Genomic DNA, 27,437 nt, shown 5'->3' with positions numbered 1-27,437 from the left:
GTTATACTTTGTGATTGATCTGCTTGCGCCTTCATGTTTACTTAATAAGATTAAATATGAACATTTATTTGCTTATGCTGATATGATGCTAATGACCTGTTTATTATATAAGATATATATTTTCTGCTTTGCGTATGGATTGCATATTTACACATTTCTGCTTTGTTGTCATAACTACTCTTTAAATTAGTATATAGAAATGCTGATATACTGTGTACGAACATGGAGTCTAGGTCACACTATCGTATTAATTATATATTGTTCGCTTGGCAGAGCCTCGTTGTAGGAATTGTGCTGCATCCACTTGTTGACATTCTGTTCTCTACTGGTATATTTACTCGCTATTGCATGTTTTGCTTACGCTCAGTGCCTTATATTTTAAGATAAGAAAATGAACTACTATAATGCTACGAACGACATTGGTACAAGAAACTTCATTGAAGTCACATGAGCTGGAGGTTTTATGGAAGCTGTATAAATTTATGGTAACAGGAAGGAAGCTAACGCCATGACATACCAACACTAGGTTTAGACCACTGACAGTTATTACACTGCATTCTTCGTGAACAATTGAAATAGCAAGTGACACTTGACACAAGAAATACTCCACATGTTTGCTTCTGTTTTGCCATGATTTTTGAAGTGGTGTACACACTGTGAAATATTACGATTTATTCGTTCAAAGTCTTATGTAATCATTCATACTCCATACTCGTACTTACTTACTGAAAGTTATTCAAACTAAAGGCTGTTAAAGGTCATGTATGCATTTCTTTTATTTAATGATGGATAAGGTAACCAAAATGTATTTTAAAATTCGTAATGAGTAGAAGATTTGGGTCAGATGGATTACACAGAGGTTGTGTGTGGACATTGTGTCTTCGGATTGTATGGGATGCTGAATTGAAGTTTGCACTAGGATTTTATCTGTACTTGTTCGAGGAGACTGACTAGAGGAAAGAGTTGTTATGGAGGTGAAATGATATTGGCGATAAGGTTTATATGTATCGACGTATTGAAGAGGTATTATTGAGGTATTGAGATTGTGTGAATTGATGATTATTGGAGTTTTGGTGGACAAGAGGTAAGGTAAATGATATTGATGATAAGGTTTATATGTATCGACGTAAGAGGTACTACTGAAGTATTAAGATTATGTGATGCTGATGATTATTGGAGTTTTGGTGGATAAGAGGTAAAGTAAGTGAGGAGCATATTCTTTTGTTGGTTTATATGGAACAAGGAGGATGAAGATGGCAGACTAGAACACTCAAGTGGAAGGAAGATTGTCTACACACACTTTGTTAAATCAATAAGCAGTACATACTTTTTTTGGAGAGAGGAAATATTTGCCTATCTTGGCAAACTGACAGTTGTTCAGAAACCGTACATTTTGATTTGGCTTGGCAAACATTGGTCTTGACATGATGACTATGACGTTGACTAACTATTATTGACTGTTATACATTGCTGCCACTACTACTTGATACACATGTCGAACATCAAATCTTTCACAGAATTGCATTTACACAGTTAACACTATTCAATTACACAGTAGTACTTAATGTGGATGAAAGGTGAGTGAGTGTGTTTTGTGTGTTTTCCTTTCCTAATCCCAAATAATTGGTACCGACCTATCTCCTAAATATAATTTTACTTGTTTGTTGTGGCTTGCACTGACACCCATAAATATTATAGGTTTACTGATATTTGTGTATTTGTAATATTTAATGTGACAATTATCTGATATCATTTGTGTGTTTATTATTATTTGTATGTTTAGTGTAAAAGCATTGATGATAATTTTGTAAAAGCAAATGTGTGTGCATTCAGACTGTTGTTTGTGCTTGCACTTGTTCAACATTGATGGGTGCCACTTAGAAATGTTTAATTTCTGGTGATAAACTCTGATGAACTGTCTGATTAGTGATAGTGAATGTTATGGACTGTTACCTGCACCTGTTCAACATTACTGGGTGCCACTGTTGGAACTGCTTCTACTGAAATGATGTCACTTGTTGCTGTCTGTACCTGCTCAACATTGCTGGGTGCCACTGATGGGACTGCTTCTACTGAAATAATGTCACTTGTTGCTGTCTCCACCTGCTCAACATTGCTGGGTGCCACTGATTTGAACTGCATCTACTGACATAATGTCACTTGTTGCAGTCTGCACCTGCTCAACATTGTTGGGTGCCACTGATGGAACTGCTTCTACTGACATAATGTCACTTGTTGGTGTCTGCACCCGTCAACATTACTGGGTATCACTAATGGAACTGCTTCTCCTGAAATGATGTCACGTGTTGGTGTCTGCGCCTGCTCGCCATTGCTGGGTGCCACTGTTGGAGCTGTTTAAATACTGCTGATGAAATGTTATAACTGCTATTTGCAGCTGTTGACCATTGCTGGGTGCTACTGTTGGAACTGTCGACTACTCTGAGGAGAGCTACTTGTTTATTGAACTAGTGACAAGACTTTATGTGAATATTTGTATAAACTGATTTTTTGTGTATTTACTGTTTATGAAATGTTATGAGACTCTTACCTCCACATATTCGTCATTGCTGACTCTATTGATTGAATTGTTTAACCACATGATACTTGTGTAAACTATTATGTAAAATCACATGTATGCAAACATTTGTATTCCTTACTGTATTTTATATATTAGGTTATTGAGGGGTCAGTGCAAAGCCAAAATTTATCTAGTTATGTGATATTTACTTATTAATATTATCTTCTATTTTTGTCTGTATTTTTTTTGGACGAATTTGGTGGTATTTTCACCACCAATGCTGGCAAAAATAGCATCAAATTCTAGCCTGTGGAGGAGGGACATATGAAAGGTGGCTACACTGAGTCACAGCGCCAGAGATTGCGCCAAAGAACATTATTCAGCCGCCTCCACTGGCAGTGCTTGTTCAGAAGTTGTGGTAGTTAGTGCTTTACTGAGAGGATGTTGATAGCTGTATTATTTGAGGCCATGTCGTGTGCAGTTGTTTTGATGGGCTACACAGCAGATGTTGTTCGAATGGAGATGTTGTAATGATCAGAGTGTATTTTTAGTCAATATATATGAAGGTAAAAAACATTTTTTTATTTTTTTTAAATTTCCTAACTAACAATGCCTCTTGGTCACAGGTTCAGTCAACAAAGCATCTGGCTTGTGTTCATGTATTAGACTGTAATTCGGGTTTCTATGTGCAATTATGGTATTTCAGTTTTATTTAATTAATTCAGTGTAAATGGTACTTAAAATATCTTGTCTTATTGAGGAAGAACCGTGCCAGATGTGTACGTTGAATCACACTTCCACACACAGAACAGTTACACTGGTGCCTTGTTGTTCGTAGTTTTTGTATCGTAGCTTTTATAGTCGCTGGGGACTTAATTAATTAATTGTGGTAACGGAAATTTCCTTTCATTCTTTGTTGTTATTCTATGCAGTCAGATTGCGTACTAATACCACTCAGGGCCAACCGGTTACGAGACAGCGTAACCGAACAGACAGCTACTAAATCTAAAAATTAAAATTATTTGCATCATATTTAATTAAGCCCCCATCCAACCCTTAACATAGACAAATGTAATGTACTGCGAATACATAGAAAGAAGGATCCTTTATTGTATGATTATATGATAGCGGAACAAACACTGGTAACAGTTACTTTTGTAAAATATCTAGGAGTATGGGTACGGAACGATTTGAAGTGGAATGATCGTATGAAATTAATTGTAGGTAAAGCGGGTGGCAGATTGATATTCATTGGGAGAGTCCTTAGAAATTGTAGTCCATCAACAAAGGAGGTGGCTTACAAAACACTCGTTCGACCTATGCTTGAGAATTACTCATCAGTGTGGGATCCGTACCAGGTCAGGTTGACAGGGGAGATGGAGAAGATCCAAAGAAGAGCGGTGCGTTTCGTCACAGGGTTATTTGGTAAGCGTGATAGCGTTACGGAGACGTTTAGCAAACTCAAGTGGCAGACTCTGCAAGAGAGGCGCTCTGTATCGCGGTGTATCTTGCTGTCCAGGTTCAAATGGTTCAAATGGCGCTGAGCACTATGCGACTTAACTTCGGAAGTCATCAGTCGCCTAGAACTTAGAACTAATTAAACCTAACTAACCTAAGGACATCACACACATCCATGCCCGAGGCAGGATTCGAACCTGCGACCGTAGCGGTCGCTCGGTTCCACACAGTAGCGTCTAGAACCGCACGGCCACTCCGGCCGGCTGCTGTCCAGGTTTCGAGAGGACGAGTTTCTGGATGAGGTATCGAATATATTGCTTCCCCCTACTTATACCCCCCGAGGAGATCACGAATGTAAAATTAGAGAGATTCGAGCGCGCACGAAGGTTTTCCGGCAGCCGTTCTTCCCGCGAACCATACGCGGGTGGAACAGGAAAGGGAGGTAATGAGAGTGGCACGTAAAGTGCCCTCCACCACACACCGTTGGGTGGCTTGCGGAGTATAAATGTAGATGGAGATGTAGACTTGTCTCTCTCTTGCACCAAAAAAATTTATTTTACGAATATGATATCTAATGAATGAACAAGTGATTAAAGAAACAACAACTAGTAGCATTTTGCAGGTTGCTGAATATTATGAGGAGTTTAAAAATGACATATACGGGGATACTGTGATGAGAGTCATACCTGTTCAAGGTTAATTCGTTCAGTGTGCTTCTCCTTCTGATACACTGGATGTGGCTTACATTTACGGTTCTGTCGCAGATCCACTTATTACAAAATTCCATGTCCGAGACTGGTTTACATTTCTTGGCAAGCTTCACGACGTCTTTATATTCCTCAGATGTAACTGGTAGCGGCACTTCATAAAATTTTTCCTCGGGAAAATGTGTAGCTGAGGCATCCTGAACGACGAAATACTGGTAGATAACGATAATTTGTCCATTTTACTGGTTGCTGAGCTCCCTGTTTGTGGATTACACTGAGACAACGTAAGTTGCTGGACAGGGATTTGTACATATACGGGTGGCCACAGTATCTCGTATACAAGGCATAAAAGGGACAGTCCATTAGCGGAGCTGCCATTTGTCCTCGGGTGATTCACGTGAAAAGGTTCCCGACGTGATTATGGCCGCACGACGGGAATTAAAAGCCTCTGATGTGGAATAGTAATTGGAGCTAGACATATGTGATATTTAATTTCTGAAATCGTTATGGAATTCTATATTACGAGATCCTTCGTGTCAACACTGTGCCGAGGATACCAAATTTCACGCATTGCCGATTATTGACTGGAAATGGTTATCTTCGGCTACTTGGTGGCCATTTACAACCGAACAATGTGCAATTCTTTTGGCTAACAATGTGCCATGTCACCGGGCCACAATTGCTCGCGACTGGTTTGAAGAACATTCTGGACAATTCGAGCGAATGATTTGGCCTCTCACGACACGAATCCCATCTACCATTTATGGGACATAATCGGGAGATCAGTTCGTGTACAAAATCTTGCACCGGCAACACTTTCGCAATGATGTACGGCTAAAGAGGCAGCACGGCTCAATATTTCTGCAGGAGACTTCCAAGACTTGTCGAGTACAAACCACGTCGAGTTGCTGCACTACGCCGGGAGAGAGATGGTTGGACGTGATATTAGGAGGAATCCCTTGGTTTTTGACACCTCAGTGTACGTAATATGAAGAAATACAGCAACCACATTTTTTAAAATTACTTTTATTTATTTATGCCAATACGCGTTTCGGCCTTTCATCAGTCTTCAGTTGTCGCAATACGTATTGGAATCCTCAAAAGTACATCGTTAAAACTTCGACAGTAGTTTGGTGATGGTTGGGTGGTGGTTAGTGTTTAACGTCCCGTCGACAACGAGGTCATTAGAGACGGAGCGCAAGCTCGGGTTAGGGAAGGATTGGGAAGGAAATCGGCCGTGCCCTTTCAAAGGAACCATCTCGGCATTCGCCTGAAACGATGTAGGGAAATCACGGAAAACATAAATCAGGATGGCCGGAGACGGGATTGAACCGTCGTCCTCCCGAATGCGAGTCCAGTGCGCTAACCACTGCGCCACCTCGCTCGGTGACAGTAGTTTGGATGGTACAGTTGGCTTTCTGTTCAGCTTATTGTTAGGGCACTGTTTTTGTGCGATGTACAAGTGAAAAAGTGTTTGTGCCACATCTATAAACCAGAAAATCGGAATAACAAGCAGAGTAGAAAGTCAGCTGCGACGTTTTATTGATGAACTAACTGAAGATTCCAATTAATCCAGTGAAGATGGGTCAAAGCCGGAAACGCATATTGGCATAAACAGAAGTGCATAAAAAAGCTGCTGGCTGCTGTAATTCTTCAACTAACTTGATAACTAAGTTGTGATGATGATATACTACAGCGAACTACATGCTTGTGCTCTGTCTATTCAAAGACTGAACTTTGAAATAGCAAACATCTCACTATCTGCTCTAGCAATGTAAGACCGAATCGACCTTTTCAGCAGGACGACAAGTACAAAAATAGATGCCGTGTAACATCATTGACAGTGTACTTTTTGGATGTATTCTTCCATGTCCCTCTTTCCTTTTCAGTTAACCCAAAGCTGTGGTCAAAAGGTACAAAGCTACTACCTAGTAACTAAAATGCGTGAGTTATTGTCTTGAAGGATCCCATGAATACTTGTGGGCATATATTGCGCCATGCTGTGAATTTCATTTTGTGCACTGCAGTTGTCAGAAATAAATATGCGAATGTGGTATTTTTTTGTCAAGTGTATTGTTAATGAAATAGTGCAGACAGTTTCCGCTCGCAAGTCTCATTGTATTGGCAGAAGTAACTGTTACCGGAGCTGGAAACTGTTTATATTACATAAATAAAATAAATGTATTTTTGTTTAAGCACGAGATTTTGTAAACTGAGATGTCACTGCAAAAATTCTTGCAATACTCCTTTCACATACCAGAATCTGACTACTGCTTGATGCAGGCAAATAACTGGACATGTCTGATTCGTGCGCCAAATAGCTGACATCTTCAAGTTCATTGTCTACGTTGTTCTGAAATGGTCTCATGGACAGGTCTCATCCTGGCATCATAAAATAGAGGAATTTTCGAACTATAGTACTAAAATATCATTTTCAGCCAAAAGTGTACATACCGGTTCATTGTCCCATTTACCCTTTTTTATAAAGAAAAGACAGAGGTTTAGTACAAAATTATAGTTGGTTATCCCATCCTGGTTCGAACCTTCCGTCGGCAAACTCCTGACATACTGCAAATTTGAATTCATTCCATCATCTTCTTAGTCCATTTATCCTCCTCAAAATGGCATACATGGTCATAAAATCCGAGTCATTTAGCTTCGATTGTACCCGTTACAGTGGCGCTCAGGTTCATTCTCTGATCTATGTCTTCGTATTTAATTTTATGCCTGATGTCAGCCATCAGCAACAATTCCAAAATTCCATCTTGATTGACAATACGTCCTCTCAATTCTTCCAGTTATTCCGCAAGTGTCCGCTTCATACTTTGATATAATTCCTACAGTAATTTTAAATATCCTACTGTTCGTTTCTGATCTAATACGTGTGCTCCAAAAAATCGATTTAATTGTTTGTTTGCTTCTCAACCTTGCCCAATGCGATTCTTAATTTCGCTTTTACTGGCTCCATCTTTGCTAATAAAGACTACCAGATATTTATAAGGGTTAATAAGCCTTATTACCCCAAAATATTCAGACCTTGACTCACTCCTCCAGCAAACAAATAAACCGTTTTCTTTAAATTAATTGTTAAACCTCATTTCTGATTTTCTTCGTTCGATTTTCCAACCATACAGTTCATGTCATTCTGCAAAAATGATCTCTTTGTCAGAAAAATGATAACTGAATAGCTTGTCATCATTTACAGCTACACCTACACAATGATAAGAGCTTTTTTTCTGTGATAACTTCAAGCAACGTTTTGTCTATAAGCAAAATAAAAAATCTATCGCTAAATGTTTTTAATTACCAGGGGGATATAACCTGCATTATTGCCTTGTTGTAATTTTGTTCGTTACGAAGATATGAACAGCAACACGTAATTTTTAATTGACCCCTTGTATTTTTTTATTCGTTAACCCACCTCCTCTACTCAAGCCCTGTTTAGAAACATATCATACTCTACCATTCACATAAACATAACAGCAGAGTAGTATGACATTATTTTTTCAGGAGGTGGTGCCCCACAACTATTACATATTTGGAAAATGTCATATATCGCCTTGTGCTGCTAGAAAAATTCCCTGTTTATACAACAAGTGCCAATCGTCTGCGCATCATCAGGTTCATAAAAGTAATCACAGTATCGTGATGAATCCATGAGCTATACACTGTTATCACTTCGTAATATAACAGTGTGTTTATCACCTAACGATAATGATTTAAAATTTCCCCTAACATGATGCTGTGAATATTTTAATGAACCTGAGGATGCGCAGACAACTGTAACTATTCGTGGAAATGGAAAATTTTCTCGGGAGCTCTAGGTGGTAAGACGACATTTTTCAAATCGTATGGCGTTATTGGGTAGAAGACAACACGGGGTAAGTACAGTCGCCGAGTTGGAGAGAGTTTTCCCTCGCCCCGCACAAGGACAGACATGTGAATTGTGCCGTGTATGTATTTGTATACCGCAGGTGATAGGTTTGTAATAGATGGATGGGTACATCGCGGTGTTATGTTTATATTGGTTGATGACGATGAGAGAAGGGAGTAGGCGAAATCCGGTGCCAGAACATAGCATGTTGCTCTTATATAGCATCAAGGGATCCGCGGTGAACAAAGTCTTGAACAACCTACCAGTACAGGTTGTAGTATCTTACATCATGCTTTGCAGCAAAGTGTATCCAATAATCCAGATCCGTCTTCTGTATTGTACTGCAAAATTTACCCCTGCCACGTACTTACATCTCATTGACACCCTATGACTCTCCGTCTCGCCAATCGAATTGTTTGTTACCAACTTATCTCCCATGTCACCACTCACTGCTGACGTCATACGCAGTGTTTAGGACTCGGTCAGTATTCTGCAGCCGTGGCCTTATATACACACACACACACACACACACACACACACACACACACACACACACACACACACACACACCACGGCGGTTTTAAAGCTACATCTTGAAATGTATACAGTATCACGTCAAACGAAACCAAAATTACCAAGGGTGACAATTCGCCGTTAGTACAGTGGATTCTCATATGACGTTTATTAAATTAAGGCAATTTTTTGCCGTATGCAACAAGCTGTTCACTGACAACCTTTCAGTCAAGAGAAACGCTCTCGCTCACTGATCCTAATCATTTTTCTGACATACCTTACTTCGAATATTTTCTAATTTTCCTTATAATTGCGTACTGCGTTAGTGTTTTCCTAAATACGTATAATGACTCCAAAATAATATTGAATAAGCCCTATACCTCTAATCGTTATTGTTAATATAAGAGCTGGATAAAATTACAAATACTGAAACACACGTTACTGAAAGTATCGTTCGTTTCTGTAAAGTACTGGGTGACCAGGGAAAAACGTTTGTTAAATGTTCACTTGGAAAGCCTTGGACTAAACTCGTGTATTTGTCTGATGTATAAATTATGAATTAAAAGAGCTGGATCCATCATCCATCATTATATTTTTATTAAGTGTAACGCATTTCGGCCGCTGTGAACCATTAATAACGCACGGCGTCCAGTAACAGAATGTCAGTACATAAAACGCATTGTTCACTACACAGAAACGTGGCCATCGCATTACATCAGTTATTTATCCAGGGATGAATTTTGATTCTTCCACCCCTGTTGGAACGTTGTTTTAATGCAAACATTAGTTACGATCATTCGTTTTCATGTGATGGCCTACTCCTACGTAGCTATATTCGTGAACTACTAAAGTAAAGATACGTTATTCTGTTAATGTTTTATCCTCCTGCAAGCAAATGCAAAGTTTTTGGAACAGAAACTGAAGTGACAGCGGACGGAAGGACGAAAGCGTTAGTAAAATATAGAGTATATGTTTAATAAAATATAGAGTAGACATCAGAGGCGGGTAACTCATTAAATTACACTGCAAGTGCTTCTTAAAAACATTATAAGAAGCTGACGTAAATAAATTAAAGGCTCATGTTCATCGAAATAATGAATAATCGGAAGTTAGCTGAAACGTTTCGCGGAATCTCTTGAATACTGTCTCTACTACATAGTTCACTGTATTAAATTCACATGCTCTGTTTTACGGCATTATTAATTCTTCATCAAAATTATGTTTAATACGCTCCCTGTGCTTGAAGTAGTTGTTCCCAGCCTTATACAATTTCAGCGGGAACTATAATTTAGTATCCGACTTTAAGGAATGGCTTGCATGGTAATTTTATTCCTGTTTTGCATTCCTTTTTCATGTAAATTGCTCCGGATATAGAGTACAGAAAGTAGTCTTTATTAACTATATCTTATGAAGATGAGGCTGTATACTGTTTTAATAGTCTTTGGGAAAAAAGGAATGAATGTAATGGCTTAGCGCCTGCTGGTATCGATCCCATTAGAGACAAAGCACGCACTCGCTAGAAAGAATACAAGAATAGAGAAGGAAACTGGCAGTGCCTTTTCAAGGAAATCATCGCGCCGTTGGCTTGGAGCGATATAGGGAAACCATCGAACACGTAAACCAAGCTGACCGAACGCGGATTTGAACCTTCGTCCTTCCGAATGCGAGTCCATTGTGTTAACCTTCCTGTTTCAAATGTTGTCATGAATTAACGTTTAACATATAGCGAGCTGGTAAGGATATTCTCTAATGTTTTAACACTCTCAAGAGACTAAACTACTACGACGAGGAAATTGTTTGGGGTGAGAGCCTGTAAATAATCGGCTAAGAGTGGGGGAGTCGAACAGGAGGAGACAGTGTGTGCTATGTCAGAGGCATTCAAAGCAACGTAGAACGGTAAATCCTGTGAGGAGCCTTGAAAAAGTAAGCTACACATTATTATAGGAGCCCTAGTAACATTTTTGAATGTTGCATTTCGCTTTAAAGTCACGCAGATACACAGTATTTAAAAGAAAAAAAAAATAAACGATGCACTACCTTTGCACTGAAGCGCAAAATCAACGATCTAAAGCGCCAATTGGACAGAATTTTGGCACGCTATCCCTCAGGAGAAGATCGAACAATTCTGTCAACCGAATAACTGCTTACGTAAGAGTAAGGTGGACCAGCGCGTTACTGACTTGCACAATTTGTGAAGTTCTTTCTCTTGAATACATCATCCTAATTTTCTGAAATTGTAATCATTTGTTTGTCAGTACACGTATTTAACGTTTACTGATTTCCGTCCCTGTCGGAGAGTGTACAAGACACTATTCTTCAGCAAAATTACCAAGTATTTTTAGCAACTATCGCAATGTTCTAACAATCCCTCAGTTCCTCAACGATATAAATCCTCTCCTCGGTCACGGAGTCATGTGTTAACGGCTCTGTGAACGCCGTATCTTCGCAAAATCTGCGATTCCTGCGAACCATTGCCTCTACTGCCTGGACTTTGCCTTCTATGGTCGATGTCGGTAGCCTCCCTTTCCGATCAGGCAACAACCACGTCTGTGCCGCTTGGTCACACTATTGGCAACATTTCATTACGACCGGACGAGACATCGCATTTGGTCCACACACCGCCTAAATTTCACGGTGAATTTGTATGAAGTTTAAACGTTTTGCTCCCAAGAATCGTTCAATCCTACATATGTAGTTCAACTGTGGTGTATGTTTCCAGTTGCCGCGCCATACACTCCCACGCTGTGATGCCCCTATTACCCATACTGCAACAGAACTGTGCATGCAGAAAACAAGAAACATATTCTCTTCTGACTAACCGACACTTGTCGCTGAACGACCTTAGCTTACTGTTTCAATTATTGTTGTATGTTTACTGTCGTGTAACGATTCAACCAGTTATCTTCATAACATGCAGTGGCTGTAACATGCTATGTTTGAGCCCTCCTTACGCTTACCGATGGCGTGAATCTACACGGAAGCGCCAAAGAAACTGGTATAGGCATGCGTATTCAAATACAGAGATATGTAAACAGGCAGAATATGGCACTGCGGTCGGTAACGCCTATATAAGACAATAAGTGTGTGACGCAGTTCTTAGATCGGTTACTGCTGCTACAATGGCAGGTTATCAAGATTTAAGTGATTCTGAAAGTGGTGCTACAGTCGGGGCACGAGCGATGGGACACAGCATCTCCGAAGTAGCGATCAAGTGGGGATTTTCTCGAACGACCATTTCACGAGTCTACTGCGAATACGAGGAATCCGGTAAAACATCAAATCTCCGACATTGCTGTGACCGGAAAAAGGTCCTGCAAGGACGAGACAAACTACCACTGAAGAGAATCGTTCAACGTGACAGAAGTGCATCTCTTCCGCAAACTGATGCAGATTTCAGTGCTGGGCCGTCAAAAACTGTCAGCGTGCTAACGACTCAACGAAACATCCTCGATATGGGCTTTCGGAGCCGAAGTCCCACTCGTGCTTCCTTGATGACTGCACGACACAATGCTTTACGTCTCGCCTGAGCCCATCAACACCGACATTGGACTACTGATGACTGAAAACATGTTGTCTGGTCGGACGACTCTCGTTTGAAACTTTATCTAATGGAAGTATGTGTACGGGTATGGAGACAACCTCATGAACTCATGGACCGTGCACGTAAGCAGAGGACTGCTGAAGCTAGTGCAAGCTCTGTAATGATGTGGGGGTTGTGCAGTTGGAGTGATATTGGACCCCTCATGCGGGTGGATACGACTCTGACAGGTGACACGGACGTAAGCATCCTGTCTGATCAACCTGTATCCATTCATGCCCATTGTGCATTCCGACGGACTTTGACAATTACAGCAGAGCAATACGACACCCGACACGTACAGAATTGCTACAGGGTGGCTCCAGGAACACTCTTCTGAGTTTAAATACTTCTGCTGGCCACCATACACCCCAGACCTTACTCAGCATTATTGAGCATATACTGGGATGCCTTGCTACGTGCTATTCAGAAGTGATCTCCTTCCCGTCGTGCTCCTACGGATTTGTGGACAGCTCCGCGGGATTCATGGAGTCAGTTCCCTCCAGCAGTAGTTCAGACGTTTGTCGAGTCCATGGCACCTAGTGTTGCGGCACTGCTGCATGCTCGCGGGGGCCCTACCCGATATTAGGCAGGTGTACCAGTTTCTCTGGCTCTTCAGGGTATATACACTGGAAGAAAAGGTGACGCGCCTGGTAACTTTAGGCACAAGGGACACGAACGAGTAACAACCACGCGTGCTCGGGCCATCAGAAATAGTTTCAGTACACACCTAGCGACATCGCTGCAAAAATCGCGCAGCAGTAGTAAGCTGGAAGGCAAGCAGTAGGAATGCAGTCAGAAAAAAGTATGCACTGTAGCTTCTATACACTCAAGCAGCTGAAATACCAGTAGCTGGACTACCAAAATGACTAAAATAGTCACACGATTCCTCTTGCTGGTTGCCTATCTAAGAGCTTCCAGGGCAACAAACATCAAGCGTTTCAAATAAGTACCGAGCGAACGCTGCCATAATCTACCCATTAAGAGATAAAATCTTACGTTAAAGGTTAACACTGAAAGGCAAGTACTGTAGTTACAAACTGCGTATATGACTTGAGGCAGTGTAATTAACGCCGCGCAAATTAATCAGAATTTATTCATCCAGAACGTGAGAATAGTTGTACTTCGCGATTTCCAACAAACTTGACATATTAATTCCAAACCTTATCCCAAACTTCTCACTGCCGCACCCATACACAGAAATTAATCAAAGGAAAAAGTATATCGGTTACTACATTTTTGCTGCTCATGCAGTAAAATTTCAACCTCATGCACGACATTTTGTTACCTCTTTACTACTAGCTCTTTTTTCAACATATTTTTGCGGGCAGTATCCAAGTATATCACTCAATGTACGTACCTGCAAAATTTTTAATTGTAAGATACATAGTTCAGGAATATGTCGTCACAAACATTGGGGTGTTTTCATTAGTATAAAGGTTAATAATAAAACCAACATAAATAGCGTTTTTGTGTCTTCAAACATGTAAGTTTTAAATGCTTAACGCCACGTACTTGTTGTTGTTGTTGTTGTTGTGGTCTTCAGTCCTGAGACTGGTTTGATGCAGCTCTCCATGCTACTCTTCCCTGTGCAAGCTTCTTCATCTCCCAGTACCTACTGTAGCCTACATCCCTCTGGATCTGCTTAGTGTATTCATCTCTTGGTCTCCCTCTACGATTTTTAGCCTCCACGCTGCCCTCCAGTACTAAATTGGTGATCCTTTGATGCCTCAGAACATGTCCTACCAAGCGATCCCTTGTTTTAGTTAAGTACTTAACACATAAAAAATGGTTCAAATGGCTCTGAGCACTATGGGACTTAACTTCTGAGGTCATCAGTCCCCTAGAACTTAGAACTACTTAAACCTAACTAACCTAAGGACATCACACACGTCCATGCCCGAGGCAGGATTCGAACCTGCGACCGTAGCGGTCACGCGGTTCCCGACTGTAGCGCCTAGAACTGCTCGGCCACCCCGGCCGGCACTTAACACATCAACTCATTTGCAATCAGGCGTATAAGACGAGAGTACGGTTATTTATGGAATCGGGAAGAGGACTATATTGGTACATATCAAACTATTATTATTGACTAAAGATTCAAATGAAAGAGCTCTAGACAGGGAGGAAAGCATATGCTGGTTAGAAATATTTCAAGTTTCGAATGGGCACAATGAAGTACATTCAAGACGTCAATGGAAACGCAAACAATTCAAAGTTTATGGTTGCCTATATCATTTATCTCTCGAAACGTTTTTGCAGCAAAAGCCTCATAAAACTTTTCACACGCCTGAAACCAAGAGACTCTCTTCTTAAGCTGATCGTGTTGGCAGTTGCGAGATACGTTCAATATTTAAGTGTATTTATTCACTTCTTCAATAGACAATTCCACTCCGAAACCAGCTGCATCCATAAAAGGCTGACGGCAGCTGTGGCTTGGGTTGCGAACAGACGTGCACAGCTCAATTATTCTCTCGCAACGACTGCTGCTTCGCGGCGGTCCATGGAACTGCTGCGAAGCATCAGTGGTTGAAGAGTACAATATAAGACCTCGGCTGTTCAGAGTGGATAGGGAGAAGTTGGTTATTCTGAGCAACTGCACACTACAGTTTCAATACAATCTCATAAGTGAGATATTTGAAGTACATCCATTGTAATTTACTTATTCAGCTAAGTCATTATTTTCAAATACTTCTAAAGCAACGTCATACATTTACCATGGTTAATTCTATTCAAAATGTTATTCTTAAAATTGCTTTAATCGATACTTAACATTGTTTACTTGGTAACTGAGTGCACGTATGGGTTAGGACAGAGATACTCTCTATTCACTGGCTAGGCAATTCAACGAAACAGTAGTGTAAAACCTCTCAAAACTAGAAATGTGAAAGCTCCAAACCGTTTCAGATTATGGTACCAAGACTTCAATTACCAATATTTCCAATAATAAAGCATAACAACATCAAAAATTGACCTATGATTTACTTCAATGTAAAATTAATTTCGTTATCGCTTTAGTACAGCACATAAAAGATGTTGAGAATGGCTCTTAATGTCTTGACCATCACAATGTAACGAAAATACAGGTAAAAATTGAAAGGAATGTAACTTAACATGGTTTACTTGCTTAAATGATTATTCACATTTCCCTGATAAGCTGAAACATGCGTCCAAGAACATATTTCAAATCTTTGAGTAGTATTTATGGAGCTCATTCTCGGATTTGTATATATCGTCTCTGGAAAAATTTTTCCTGACACGAACACCACACACATTACTAGAAAAAAGTGCGTACAGGATACGGTCGCCGACGCACAATGACCAGTTTTCGTCCAAAGCGGTGGGCGAGTTCCTTCGTTTGTTGGGAAGGGGAGCCGACATTGCTCTCCCGCTTAATGCCAGCCGGCAAAACGCTGCAATGACAGAATCGAAGTGCATACCCCGCAAACTTTTTCAAATGATTCTACAGGAACTATTAGTTAAAAATATCGTTTTTGCTTTACTTCTAGTTTGATACGTCAGCTTCTTGATGGCGTACCCATCATTTCGTTAATGGTCACAGGTTTGTGATACTTGCACTTAAGTAAGACATTGCGCGAAATTCGAAAAAGTTTATAATGAAAAGTAGGGTTCACAACGATTTTGCGTCTGGTGCATTTACATAACATGTTGCTGCGCATGAAATTTTGCTGGCATGCTGAATTCTTCATTGGGCTTGGGTGGAGGTATCTACCAACAATCTCGAGAAAACTGATCTGATGTAGCACACTAGTTTCTGACCGCGCGCGCCAGCGATGAAGTCAGAACGAAATATCCACAACAATCCTCATATTTCATAAACGGTTTGAGATATCGAAATGACAATTTGGTGAATGATTGCACACAAAGAAGAGAGTATTTTTCAATACGGTTATTATGCGAAATTTCAACGCCCACCTGGTTATTCCCCTAACTACAGACTTCTCGATGACAGAATGTAATTCTTAAGGTCCATCGATAGCTGGTGAGATGTGAAATGCCCTAGGTTTTGGAACAACATAAGTAAAGACATTCGACGTTCATTTCATGTTTTTTTCATAAGCCTTTGATGTTATTATTCCTCAGGTCTTCACTTTAAAATTAATAAATAACTGTTTCATAATTGTCTCGCACTTACGTCTGCATAACATGTTAGTGAGGTGATATTGTGTAAACTTCAACATGTTTTGCCAAAGAATCACATTTTTACATGGCAACGAGGGAAATGTACGTTTCACTCAAAATTCACCACTTATGACCGTTCTCTGTAAGTTGCCAATAGTTAACAAGCCAGACAAAAACAAATCCAATCCACACTTTTCTTGCATATTCAGCTGAATTCATTTTAGATGCAACCAAAGCAGAGACGACAGTACATCTTTTTGAATGGTCACCATGGAAGCGTGGGCATGGAGGGGCTCCACTTAAAATTTACAAAATAATATGAGAGAATGCTTCAGTTTAGAACAGCATATCCCCTTCAGCACTCAGGGTTTCCAGTACCGTGCCTGCTTGCCACTACCGTTTTCTCCGCGCGCGCGCTTCCGACTACGCATCTACCAGTCAAGTGATTTTGTTCGCACTCTGCTAATGGCAGCCATATTTTTGACACATGCCACTGTTCATTTAAATGCGCACATCATGACCAATTTGCAGAATCTGCAGTTCTTGGTCTGTCGTGGAACTATATTAACAAGAATAAAGTTCACCTCGTACCATGTTTTACACGCGATAGCTCTGTCATCGACTGTCGCCTGTCATTGCGTGCTCTGCTAAAACGCCCAAGCTAATGACGTACCGAACTCGCAACAGTAAGTCGATCATGTGCAGTAACTCTCAGCGAAACATGCGGGTTTACATGCACGCATATTCTAAGTACTGTTCGTGAAACTAAACAAGTATGGATAGTTCCTTGCTAGCCGGCCGGTGTGGCCGATCGGTTCTAGGCGCTACAGTCTGGAACCGCTTGATCGTAACGGTCGCAGGTTCGAATCCTGCCTCGCGTATGGAATTGTGTGATGTCCTTAGGTTGGTTAGGTTTAAGTAGTTCTAAGTTCTAGGGGACTGATGACCTCAGATGTTAAGTCCCATAGTGCTCAGAGCCATTTGAACCAATTTGAAGTTCCTTGCTTTGTACTGTGCTCTAAACTTATTTTTGTCCACTTTCAATTACTTTTTCGTTCTCAATCCACAGTTTCAAAAACTGATCCGAAAAGTAAATTTGCATTAGTAATTGCATCAAATAGAGCTTTGTAGGTATTACTAAAACTGCAGGTAATTTAGCCATTTCAAAATTTTACTATTTGTTGATCTCTGTGCATGTGAATTATATTACTTTAAAAAATACAGCGACAACCCATATTTTTTATGTATGCTTATTTATACCAATGGGCGTTTTGCGCTACCTCCGTCTTCAATTGGCATAGGCCTAATACGTATTGAAATATTCAATTAGCACACTGTGAAAAACATTGGCAGTGTCTGGATAAGGCATATGCCGTGTGTGATATAAGAAATTTTGTTTAGCTCCTACAATTCTAAAATTGTGAATTTTCAACATGTTACTTATTAAATGCATTTGCTTTCTATTCTGCTCATTGTTGGTCCTATTTTCCGCATTTATAAGCATGGCACAATCACTTTTTCTTTTTATAATGCACAAACGCTGCGTAGAGTCCGTCTTGTAGCTGACTGACATGTTCGTTTACACTGAAAATTTACGACAGTCAGAATTGAACTTCTGAAGTACTGTTGCAGTCATTTGGGAATATAAATAAAAAAATTTTAAGTTTTACTTCTGAATAACTAAAAACTGAAATTTCTATGCGTGCAATATACTGAGTGCTGTGCTTTGTTATTTACTGAATTCAGTAGTGACTGGTCTAAACTATACTGAATATTACAAAAATAATAGTCTGTTTCTTATAAAAGAATTAATATTAGATGTTTTAACCATAGGTAACAAAATTAACATACTGAAGTGTCATTTAAAATTACTATGATGGAACAAGTGACTTACATGATGCAGAACTATACAATGAGGTGACGGAAGTCATTGGACAGCGATACGCACATATACAGATAGCAGTAGTATCACGTACACAAGGTATACAAAAAGCACTTCATTAGCAAAGCTGTCGTTTGTATTATGGTGTGGCCGCACGGATGTAATTAACAGACTTTGTAAGCGGAATGGTAGCTGGAACGAGAAGCGTGGGACATTCCATTTTGGAATCTTTAGGGAATTCAGTACATCGAGATCCACAATGTCTAAAGTTTGCTGAGAACACCAAATTTCGGGCATTACCTCTTGCCACGGATATTTCATTAAAACAATGCTACGAAGTATCATATACCGGATGTTCAAAAAGTTTCTCCGCAGTGCCCTATGATTGTTAGCCGCGCGTGCCGTATGCCGCAGTGAATATACCGAAATGAAACTCAGTGAAATACAAGTTAGCCCCCCTCCCCCTGTTGTTGAATACACAATTCAATTCGTCTAGTCATGCTTCCAAACATAAGCTGTAACATTTCTTCTGTAACAGAAAGAGTGAAAGTGGATAATAGAGTTTTCAATTCATCGAAGGATTTTGGACGGTTTTTATAGACAGTTGCTTTCGCTGCACCCCAGAAGAAAAAGTCAGGTGGTGTTAGGTCAGGCGATCGTAGAGGCCAAAGTACCTGTGTAATTATGCGATCACCAAAAACATAACCATTTAGTATTTCACTTAACACAAGTTCTCCTGTAATGGGTACAGAATATCATTGCAGTATCGTTGTGCCTTTATTGTTTCGTTGAAAAATATGGGGCCAACAATTCGACGTCTAGAAATTGCAATCCCAACTCCTATTTTCACAGAATGAAGTGGTTCCTCATGAATACACAATGGATTTGCAGTACTCCACATGCGAGAATTTTGCGAGTTCATGTACCCCGACAAACGAAACCATGCCTCATCAGTGAAAAGCATTTCATATTGAATATCATTTCCGTTTCGTTGAATGAAATTTTTGAACTATTGACAATATTGCAGTCTCTTGCCATGGTCAGTATTTTTCAGTTCTTGCACGACTGTCACTTTGTATGGAAAAAGTTCTAATTTTTTCCTTACAGCTTTGTGGGCCATTCCGACACTAACACCTATTTCCTGGGCGAGTTTTCTCATTGACATTTTATCGGAAATATCGAGTAGCTTATCCTCAGACAAAACGCTAGGACGACCACTTCTCGGTGCATCTGTCACTGAAACCGTACTTCGAAATTGTTAATCAAATCTCGCACAGTATCACAATGTGGGAGTGTTGTCTCCGGGAAAACAGAATTAAATGTTTGACGAACTAAAACTGTGTATTTATCGCCAGCTTTGAACACTTGTTCGACTAAGAACACAGGTTATTCAATGGTTAGCATTTCAACAGTGACGAAAACGAAACAAACGAACTAAAGAACTGAACCTGAACGTTAATGTCAACACGTAACAACACACAACAGCGATACTACTGACGTTGGCTGAGATAAACGGAACAGTGGAATGTTGGGAGAGTCCACTTGAAGGGAAGTAACCCAGGGAGGCGAACAATCATACGGCACGCGGAGGCTAACAATCATACGGCACTGAGAGACTTTTTGAACACCCCGTATTTGTCCAAATCCTAACACCTTTGGTGACACAATTTACTGCCTGTCTGCAACATGCTTCTTGTGATCCTGTTTCAATTTTTCTTTTAACGACTGGCATCTATATTAGCTATACATCAACGTAACACTTCCGCGTGGACAAAATCGGGTAGCTGCAAACCTGCAAACATTCAGTAACAAACGTTCTTGAGTCCTCCTCGTGCACAGGATAGATTAGCTTGAAACCAGACTTCGGACTAAATACAACAACAAAAATATGATGACATATAAGCGAAATTTCAGATTATATAAGTTTTCATAAACATCATCATCTATATAAATACTTACTCGGCAATCTACCTTACAGTGCGCGGAAGAGCATACCCAGTACCACTAAAAGTAATTTCCTTTCTTGTTCCACTAGTGACCGGCCGGAGTGTCCGAGCGGTTAAAGGCGCTACAGTCTGGAACTGCACGACCGCTACGGTCGCAGGTTCGAATCCTGCCTCGGGCATGGATGTGTGTGATGTCCTTAGGTTAGTTAGGTTTAAGTAGTTCTAAGTTCTAGGGGACTGATGACCATAGATGTTAAGTCCCATAGTGCTCAGAGCCATTTGAACCATTTTTTTCTAAATTTTCTCAACAGTGTTCCCCGAAAAGAACGTCGCCTTCCCTCCATGGATCTCCATTTGAGTTCCGGAAGCGTCTCCGTAACACTTTCGTGTTGTTCGAACATACCTGTGACAAATCTAGCAACGCGCCTCTGAATTGCTTCGTTGTCTTCCTTTACTTAGTAGTGCGGATCCCAAGTTTTCGATCAGTACTCAAGATAAGGTGGCGCTGGGGTTCTATATGCGCTCTCCTTTGCAAATGAACCACATTGTCCCAAAAGTCTACCAATAAACCGAAGTCGACCATTCTCTACCCAAATCCTCACCTGCTCATTCCATTTCTTATCGCTTTGCAACGTTCGTCCATATATTTTCGTGGCTGTGTCAAGCAGGACACTATTAATGCCGTATCCGAGCATTTCGGATTTGTTTTTCCCACTCATTTGTACTAACTTTTAGAGCTACTGTTAGAGCTAGCTGTCTCTCGTCACACCAGCTAGAAATTTGGTCTACGTCATCTTGCATCCTTTTACAGTCTCTGAACTTCCATACTTCCCCGTACACCACACCATCATCAGCAACCAACTGCAGTTTGCTGCCCACCCTGTCGTCCAGATCATTTACATATACAGAAAACAACAGCGGTCCTATCAAAGTTTCCTGGGGCACTACCGACGATAGCCTTTTCACTGTTGAGCATTCGTCTTCGACCAGAATATGCTGGGCTCTATTACTTAAAACGTCTTTGAGCCACTTACATATCTGGGAACCTGTTCCGTGTCCTCGTACCTTCGCTAACAGTCTGTAGAAGGGTACCATGGCAAATGCTTTCCGGAAATCTAAAAAATAGAATCTGTCTGTCTGCCCTTCATCCACAGTTCACACTATATCGTGTGAGGAAAGTGGAACCTGAGTTTCGTACGAGCGATTGTTTTTTAAACCGTGCTGATTCGTGGACACAAGTTTCTCTGTCTAGAAAATTTATTGTATTCGAACCGATAGTACGTTAAAGGATTCTGTAGCAAACCGATGTTAGGGTTATTGGTCTATAATTTTTCTGGTCTGTTATTTATCCCTTCTTCTATACGGGAGTCACCTGTGCTTTTTTTCAGTCGCTTGATATTTTATGCTGAGCGAGAGTTTCGCGATAAACGTAAGCTAAGTATGGGGTCCGTGCCGTACAGTACTCTTTGTAAAAACGAATTGGGTCTCCATCCATTTATTTTAAAACTCTTTCTGAGTTTCCTCTACGCCAGGGATGCTTATTACTATGTCATTCATACGAGAAGCTGTTCGAGAGTAAAACGACGGTATGTTTGTTCGATTCTTCTATGTGAACGATTTCTTCCACATGAAATTTAAAACTTCGGCTTTCATTTTACTACCTTCAACTGCTACACTAGACTGGTCAACGAGTGATTGGATGGACGCCTTAGATCAGCTTAGCTATTTTACACAGGATCAGAATTTTCTCGGGTTCTCACTCAGATCTTTTGCTAAGATGCGACTATGGTGGTAGTTGTAGTACGGTCCGCGCATAGATCTTTTTACAGACTCAGCAATCTCTACTAATTGAACCGAATTTCGTTGTTAAGCCATGGTGGGGCTTTTCCGTCCTTAATCCACTGACAAGAAGTTTTATTATTTAAGCAAATAAATTTATTCTCGATAAATCAAATTTATATAAAAACGAAAATTAAATTTATGATATTCTTATCATTGATTAGTCGAATAGAACTCTAGACTACGGTTTACATTCTGTTTAAACTCTGCCCATAATTCCTCTACGTCTCTCTTACGGCTGTTACCTGTTCATCTGCTCTGTCCAGTAGATACCTTCTCCTAACGCTCTTGACTGCTATATTAACTTTCGTAACCATAGTTTCTATAATGACATAATGACACAATGACACCATGACCACTAATCCCCGTCTACGTACTGACGCTGTCGACAAGATTTGCCCTGTTTGTAGCTACAAGGTCTAACATACGAGGGTTGGAACTTAAATAGTGGCAACTATTTATTCACAACCGACACAAAAGAGTTACATGTTTGCACCCGTTACTGCTCTTCAAAGTAGTCACCAGGGTTGTGCAGAACCAGTTGCCAACGATGTGGAAGGCGTAGTATACCGTTAGCAGAGACCTGTTCTGTTGATGGTGCGATTGGAGCAGTATACTGCCTGTCAAATCTCTGGAACAGTTCTGAAGCGAATGCCACGAAGTGATTCCTTCATCTTCGGAAACAAATCAAAGTCACAAGGACTTTGTCCGGGGAGTATGGTGGATGGTACAGTACGTTCCAGTCCCATCAAACGAACAGAAGAGCCACAGCTTGCGCTGAACGCGTCCGCGCATTGTCGTGCAAAATGATGGGTGGGTTGCGCAGAAAGCCGCTTCTTCCGCAAGGCTGGTCGCAGGTGATGCTCCAAAAACGAACAGTAATACTGTGCACTGACGGACTGCCGTTGAGGAACGTAATGCGTTAGGATAACACCATCACAGTCGTTCAAGAGAATCACCATAACTTTCACCATACTGACGCTCTGACGCACTTTCGACTTTCGCGGCGACCCATAATGACGCCATTCGTTAGATTGGCGTTTCAGTTTTGGCTCGTACGATGTGGTTCAAATGGCTCTGAGCACTATGGGACTTAACATCTATGGTCATAAGTCCCCTAGAACTTAGAACTACTTAAACCTAACTAACCTAAGGACATCACACAACACCCAGCCATCACGAGTCAGAGAAAATCCCTAACCCCGCCGGGAATCGAACCCGGGAACCGTACGATGTGGCCCATGTCTCATCCAGTATTACGATACGGCGTAAGAAAGCCTTTCCTTCACCCTCATAGCGCTCCAAGTGCTTCTGAGCAGCGTCGTAACGCATCCATTTCAGCATTTCCGTCATGTCATGCGGAACCCATCGTGATGCAATTTTTCGAATGCCCAGGCGTTCCTTCAGGATACGAAGCACAGTCGTATGCGCTAATCCGGTTTCGTGGGCGAGCTCACGGATCGTATGGCGTCGATCACTATCCACTAACGCAGCAACAGCATGCACTTCTGTTGAGACGCTAGGAGGAGCTGCCCGTTGCATGTTTGCCACAGTTTGCCGACCATCGTTGAAGGCTTTTACCCAACGTGCCAGCGGTCTGTACGGCAATGCCGATTCCCCGTACGTTTCTTGAAGGCCTTGATGACACTGTCGTGCTGTACGCCCTCTGGTACTTTCAATCTTAATACAACTCCGTTGTTCCTGTTTCGAAAACATAGTGACACCGTTACGTTCGACAGTTCGCTCACAAGTGACTGTGTTTCCCTCGATTGCGCGCACGCCGGTAACGTGGGACTGGCTAGTCAATTTGCTCGGAGGTAAGGTAGGTATATTAACAACATGTGCTATCAACGACAATTGTAGATTCCATTGCATAGTGCCTCCACACTAGTGTTGCCACTATTTAAGTTCCAACCTACGTATGTGCTTTGCCTGTGGGCTGCCAAACTAAGACAGTTTCCACAAACAAAGTTCAAAAGTACATAGCAAGACTGACTGTCTGTCCTCCTCGGAATGAATCCATTGACGTTCCTGTCTATACTCGGTACGTTAAGTCGACTACCACTTGTATTGGATGATCTGGGTGTTTACGCATTACTGATTGTAGACTTTCCTTGGATGGCCGTAAAACTGCCGCTGCGGTATCGGGTGTCCGGTGAAAACATTCAACAATTAACTTGGTTTCATTTAGACCTGAAACACGCGATCAGATAACTTCAATGTCAGACTTAACTTCGACATGAAAGAGTCAAAACGTCATCTGCAATGAACACTCAACTTTATATAGCGTCTAATATATCTTTCCGGTATTCATTCCATAACTCGCTGAATATCTCAGAGCTTTGTATTTCAGGTTTCACTCAGCTCTCGGTCTTGAGAGTAATTTGAGGCTGACAACTTTTCTGGTGGGCACCAAATTCGGGAACTTCGTTACGAATACTTCGACAGTTTACTGAGAAATTTTTGACAGTCGAAGTATATTTATTCCAAATACGGTCTGACTTGCCTTTTTGCGTATCTACTGGTGAGTATTCATCATAATATCTCGAGCTATCGCCTAGCCTGAAAAAACCCCATGTGCACACCACAAGTTGCTACCCGAGTAGCTGCTTCCTTTGTGAATTTTAACCCCTGACCTATCAATGGGAATCCTACATGACCCCACCCGATAATGCAGTTCTAGAAATCTGCAGTCACGTCTGTCACAGGGTCCAACTTCAGTGTATTGTTCTGAACTCATTACTTAATTCCTTGCGCAAATATTCTAGTCTTCTTGTAAAAAGTAATTGAAGACAGTATCTCCTTCATATGAAATTTGTTATGTAGTATTCACGTTCTCTTCTTTACGCACGACTAGCTATTCAAACTGCAACTTCAGGAATTATAGCACATAATGAATTTGACATATTATACGCATACAGTATTCTAGGAATAATAGCTGTTAAGTCTATGTGGGATTCACTGCAGGGCGCCTTCACGTTGTAGCATTGGCCAGCAGTGTATATGGCACTTCTTTCAGCAGTGAGGAGTTTTTCAGATAAATCTGCATTGACAAAGAACAGCATGGTACTAATGTATCTCAAAACTGTATATTGACATAAAAATTATGCTTCTATTACAGAGATTTAAATTTTCGATTTCTGATGTTGACGGGTAGCTGTAGGTAAGAAGCGGAGAAATGAGGAAGGTTATTTATTTTCATCTGTCTCACGCATTATTCGCTGTACGTTCATTAACAGAGAAATGGGAGCAGGAAACGAGGAAGTTCATTGAGTCGTCCAAGTGTGAAATTGCTGGCAGCAGCAAAGATATAACTTCTCTCTGTCCGTAAACGAGCTGCGAGGCTGGGTTAGGCAGGCAACTGACTACGTTGTCGCTTTCTTCATGGAAACAGAAGTTAGCTGAATATCCGATGGAGTCAATTTAATCAGAATGAAACGAAAGACTGGAAATGAAATTTCATGTGCAGCTGGTTCTTTGTAAATGCAACCAGTCCAGTCTGTATATTACCGTATGCCTTTGATACTGGGCAGTTACTACCATATTTTTTAGGTGTTCTGCGTGTGGAGCAAATGAACCCAATGTACTTCCAATGAAACCTGAAAAGTACATTCATGCAGATTCGACAATCAATGCGTGACTATCTGTTTGCCACAGTGAAATATATTACCTTTAATAAAGATACAATGAAACATATTTCATTTATACGATTTCTATTAAATCCGACTGTGTTGAATGCTACATCACATTATGAAACAAGGCAACACTTTGGCTAATATACAAATGAGATTGCCCATAGGAAGAAGTCTTCTTGAAGGTATACGGAACTACTAAAAACTTCGAGCCAATGAAATAAATTTTTGTTCCGCAAAATATAAATTGCATATGTGTAATCTATAAACCGTTGGAAAGAAGAAGACTGAAATTTCGGTTGGAGCTGCTAAAAAGTTTAGAGTCTCTTAAAGGACAATAGCAGTGCTCGAAGGCACAGAAACTATAAAATCTAAAAAGCTAAATGAAATGATTCAGTCTAGTTATAATGGATATCAGAGAAGTGAACTGAAAGGGAGGTAAAAATTTCTAGTCAGACAACTAAGAGTTACTATCAACAGCAGTAGAAAATATTATAATAGGAGAAGGACGCGTTATGAATAGGAAGAAAGAATGGTGTGATTTGCTGTCAACAGCTCAGTGATAGTATTTATTACTTTCATGAGAACTGAGAGTATTCCAACGCCAATAAAAGCACTTCACACATGCATCGTTACCTCACAGGCAGAAGATGAAAACACAGAGACTGTATATGAGAACACAGACTGGGTAACTTAATATCTAAGGAAAGAGAAAATCTAATAATTGTCGGACATTGTAATGTTGTTGTTGGGAACAGAAGACAGCTTAGGAGAGTATAGGTGAATACGTGCATGGTAGTAGGGATGAGAGAGATGAAGGACTGATTGAGGGCTGCTAAATATTTTTGCTGGTAATAGCAACTACACTGTTGAAGGACCACAAAATGAAGAGGTATGTTTGAAAAGACCTGGAGGCGTGGGAAGGTACTAGCTTTAATACGTCAAGGTGTGACAGATACTTCGAGATGGTTTATTGCATTATAAAGCGTACCCAGGAGCAGACGCAAACTCAGATCAGTATTTATTACGGATCAGGAATAGACTGAAGTTGAGGAGGATCGTCATGAAGAATTAATGTGTAAAGAAATGAAGCCGGACGTACACCGAAGTTGGACACACACACATAGGTGCAAGGAAAACAACAGGGGAAAAAACGTGGTGAGGAGAAGAAATACTTTAGTTGATCAGTGAAAGGTGAAACTAAAAAATGTACAGGAAAATACTGTCTGCAAAAATATAAGTACTCACAAATGAATCAATGTTAAGTAGAAGAAGTGAGGAAATAGAAAAGGAAATGGTCTCCGGTAGAGCAAATTCAGCACATAAAAATGTAAAATGAAATCTTCGG

At 40.6% G+C, this 27,437-nt stretch overlaps 1 long non-coding RNA gene and 1 other non-coding gene across 3 annotated transcripts in view; both read right to left on the bottom strand.

Moving 5' to 3' along the window:
• LOC124777765 overlaps positions 1 to 27,437 on the bottom strand; it is a 1,006,492-nt gene that overhangs the window by 540,933 nt on the left and 438,122 nt on the right. The gene's annotated exons all lie outside the window — the stretch shown is intronic.
• On the bottom strand, positions 5,995 to 6,067 carry Trnaa-cgc. Its single transcript has one exon. It is a non-coding gene; the product is annotated as a tRNA-Ala (tRNA).

Source organism: Schistocerca piceifrons, chromosome 2 (genome assembly GCF_021461385.2).
Source record: "Schistocerca piceifrons isolate TAMUIC-IGC-003096 chromosome 2, iqSchPice1.1, whole genome shotgun sequence".
NCBI lineage: Eukaryota > Metazoa > Arthropoda > Insecta > Orthoptera > Acrididae > Schistocerca > Schistocerca piceifrons.
The sequence above is the reverse complement of the archived record's forward strand: the minus strand, read 5'-3'. Positions and strand labels throughout refer to the sequence as shown.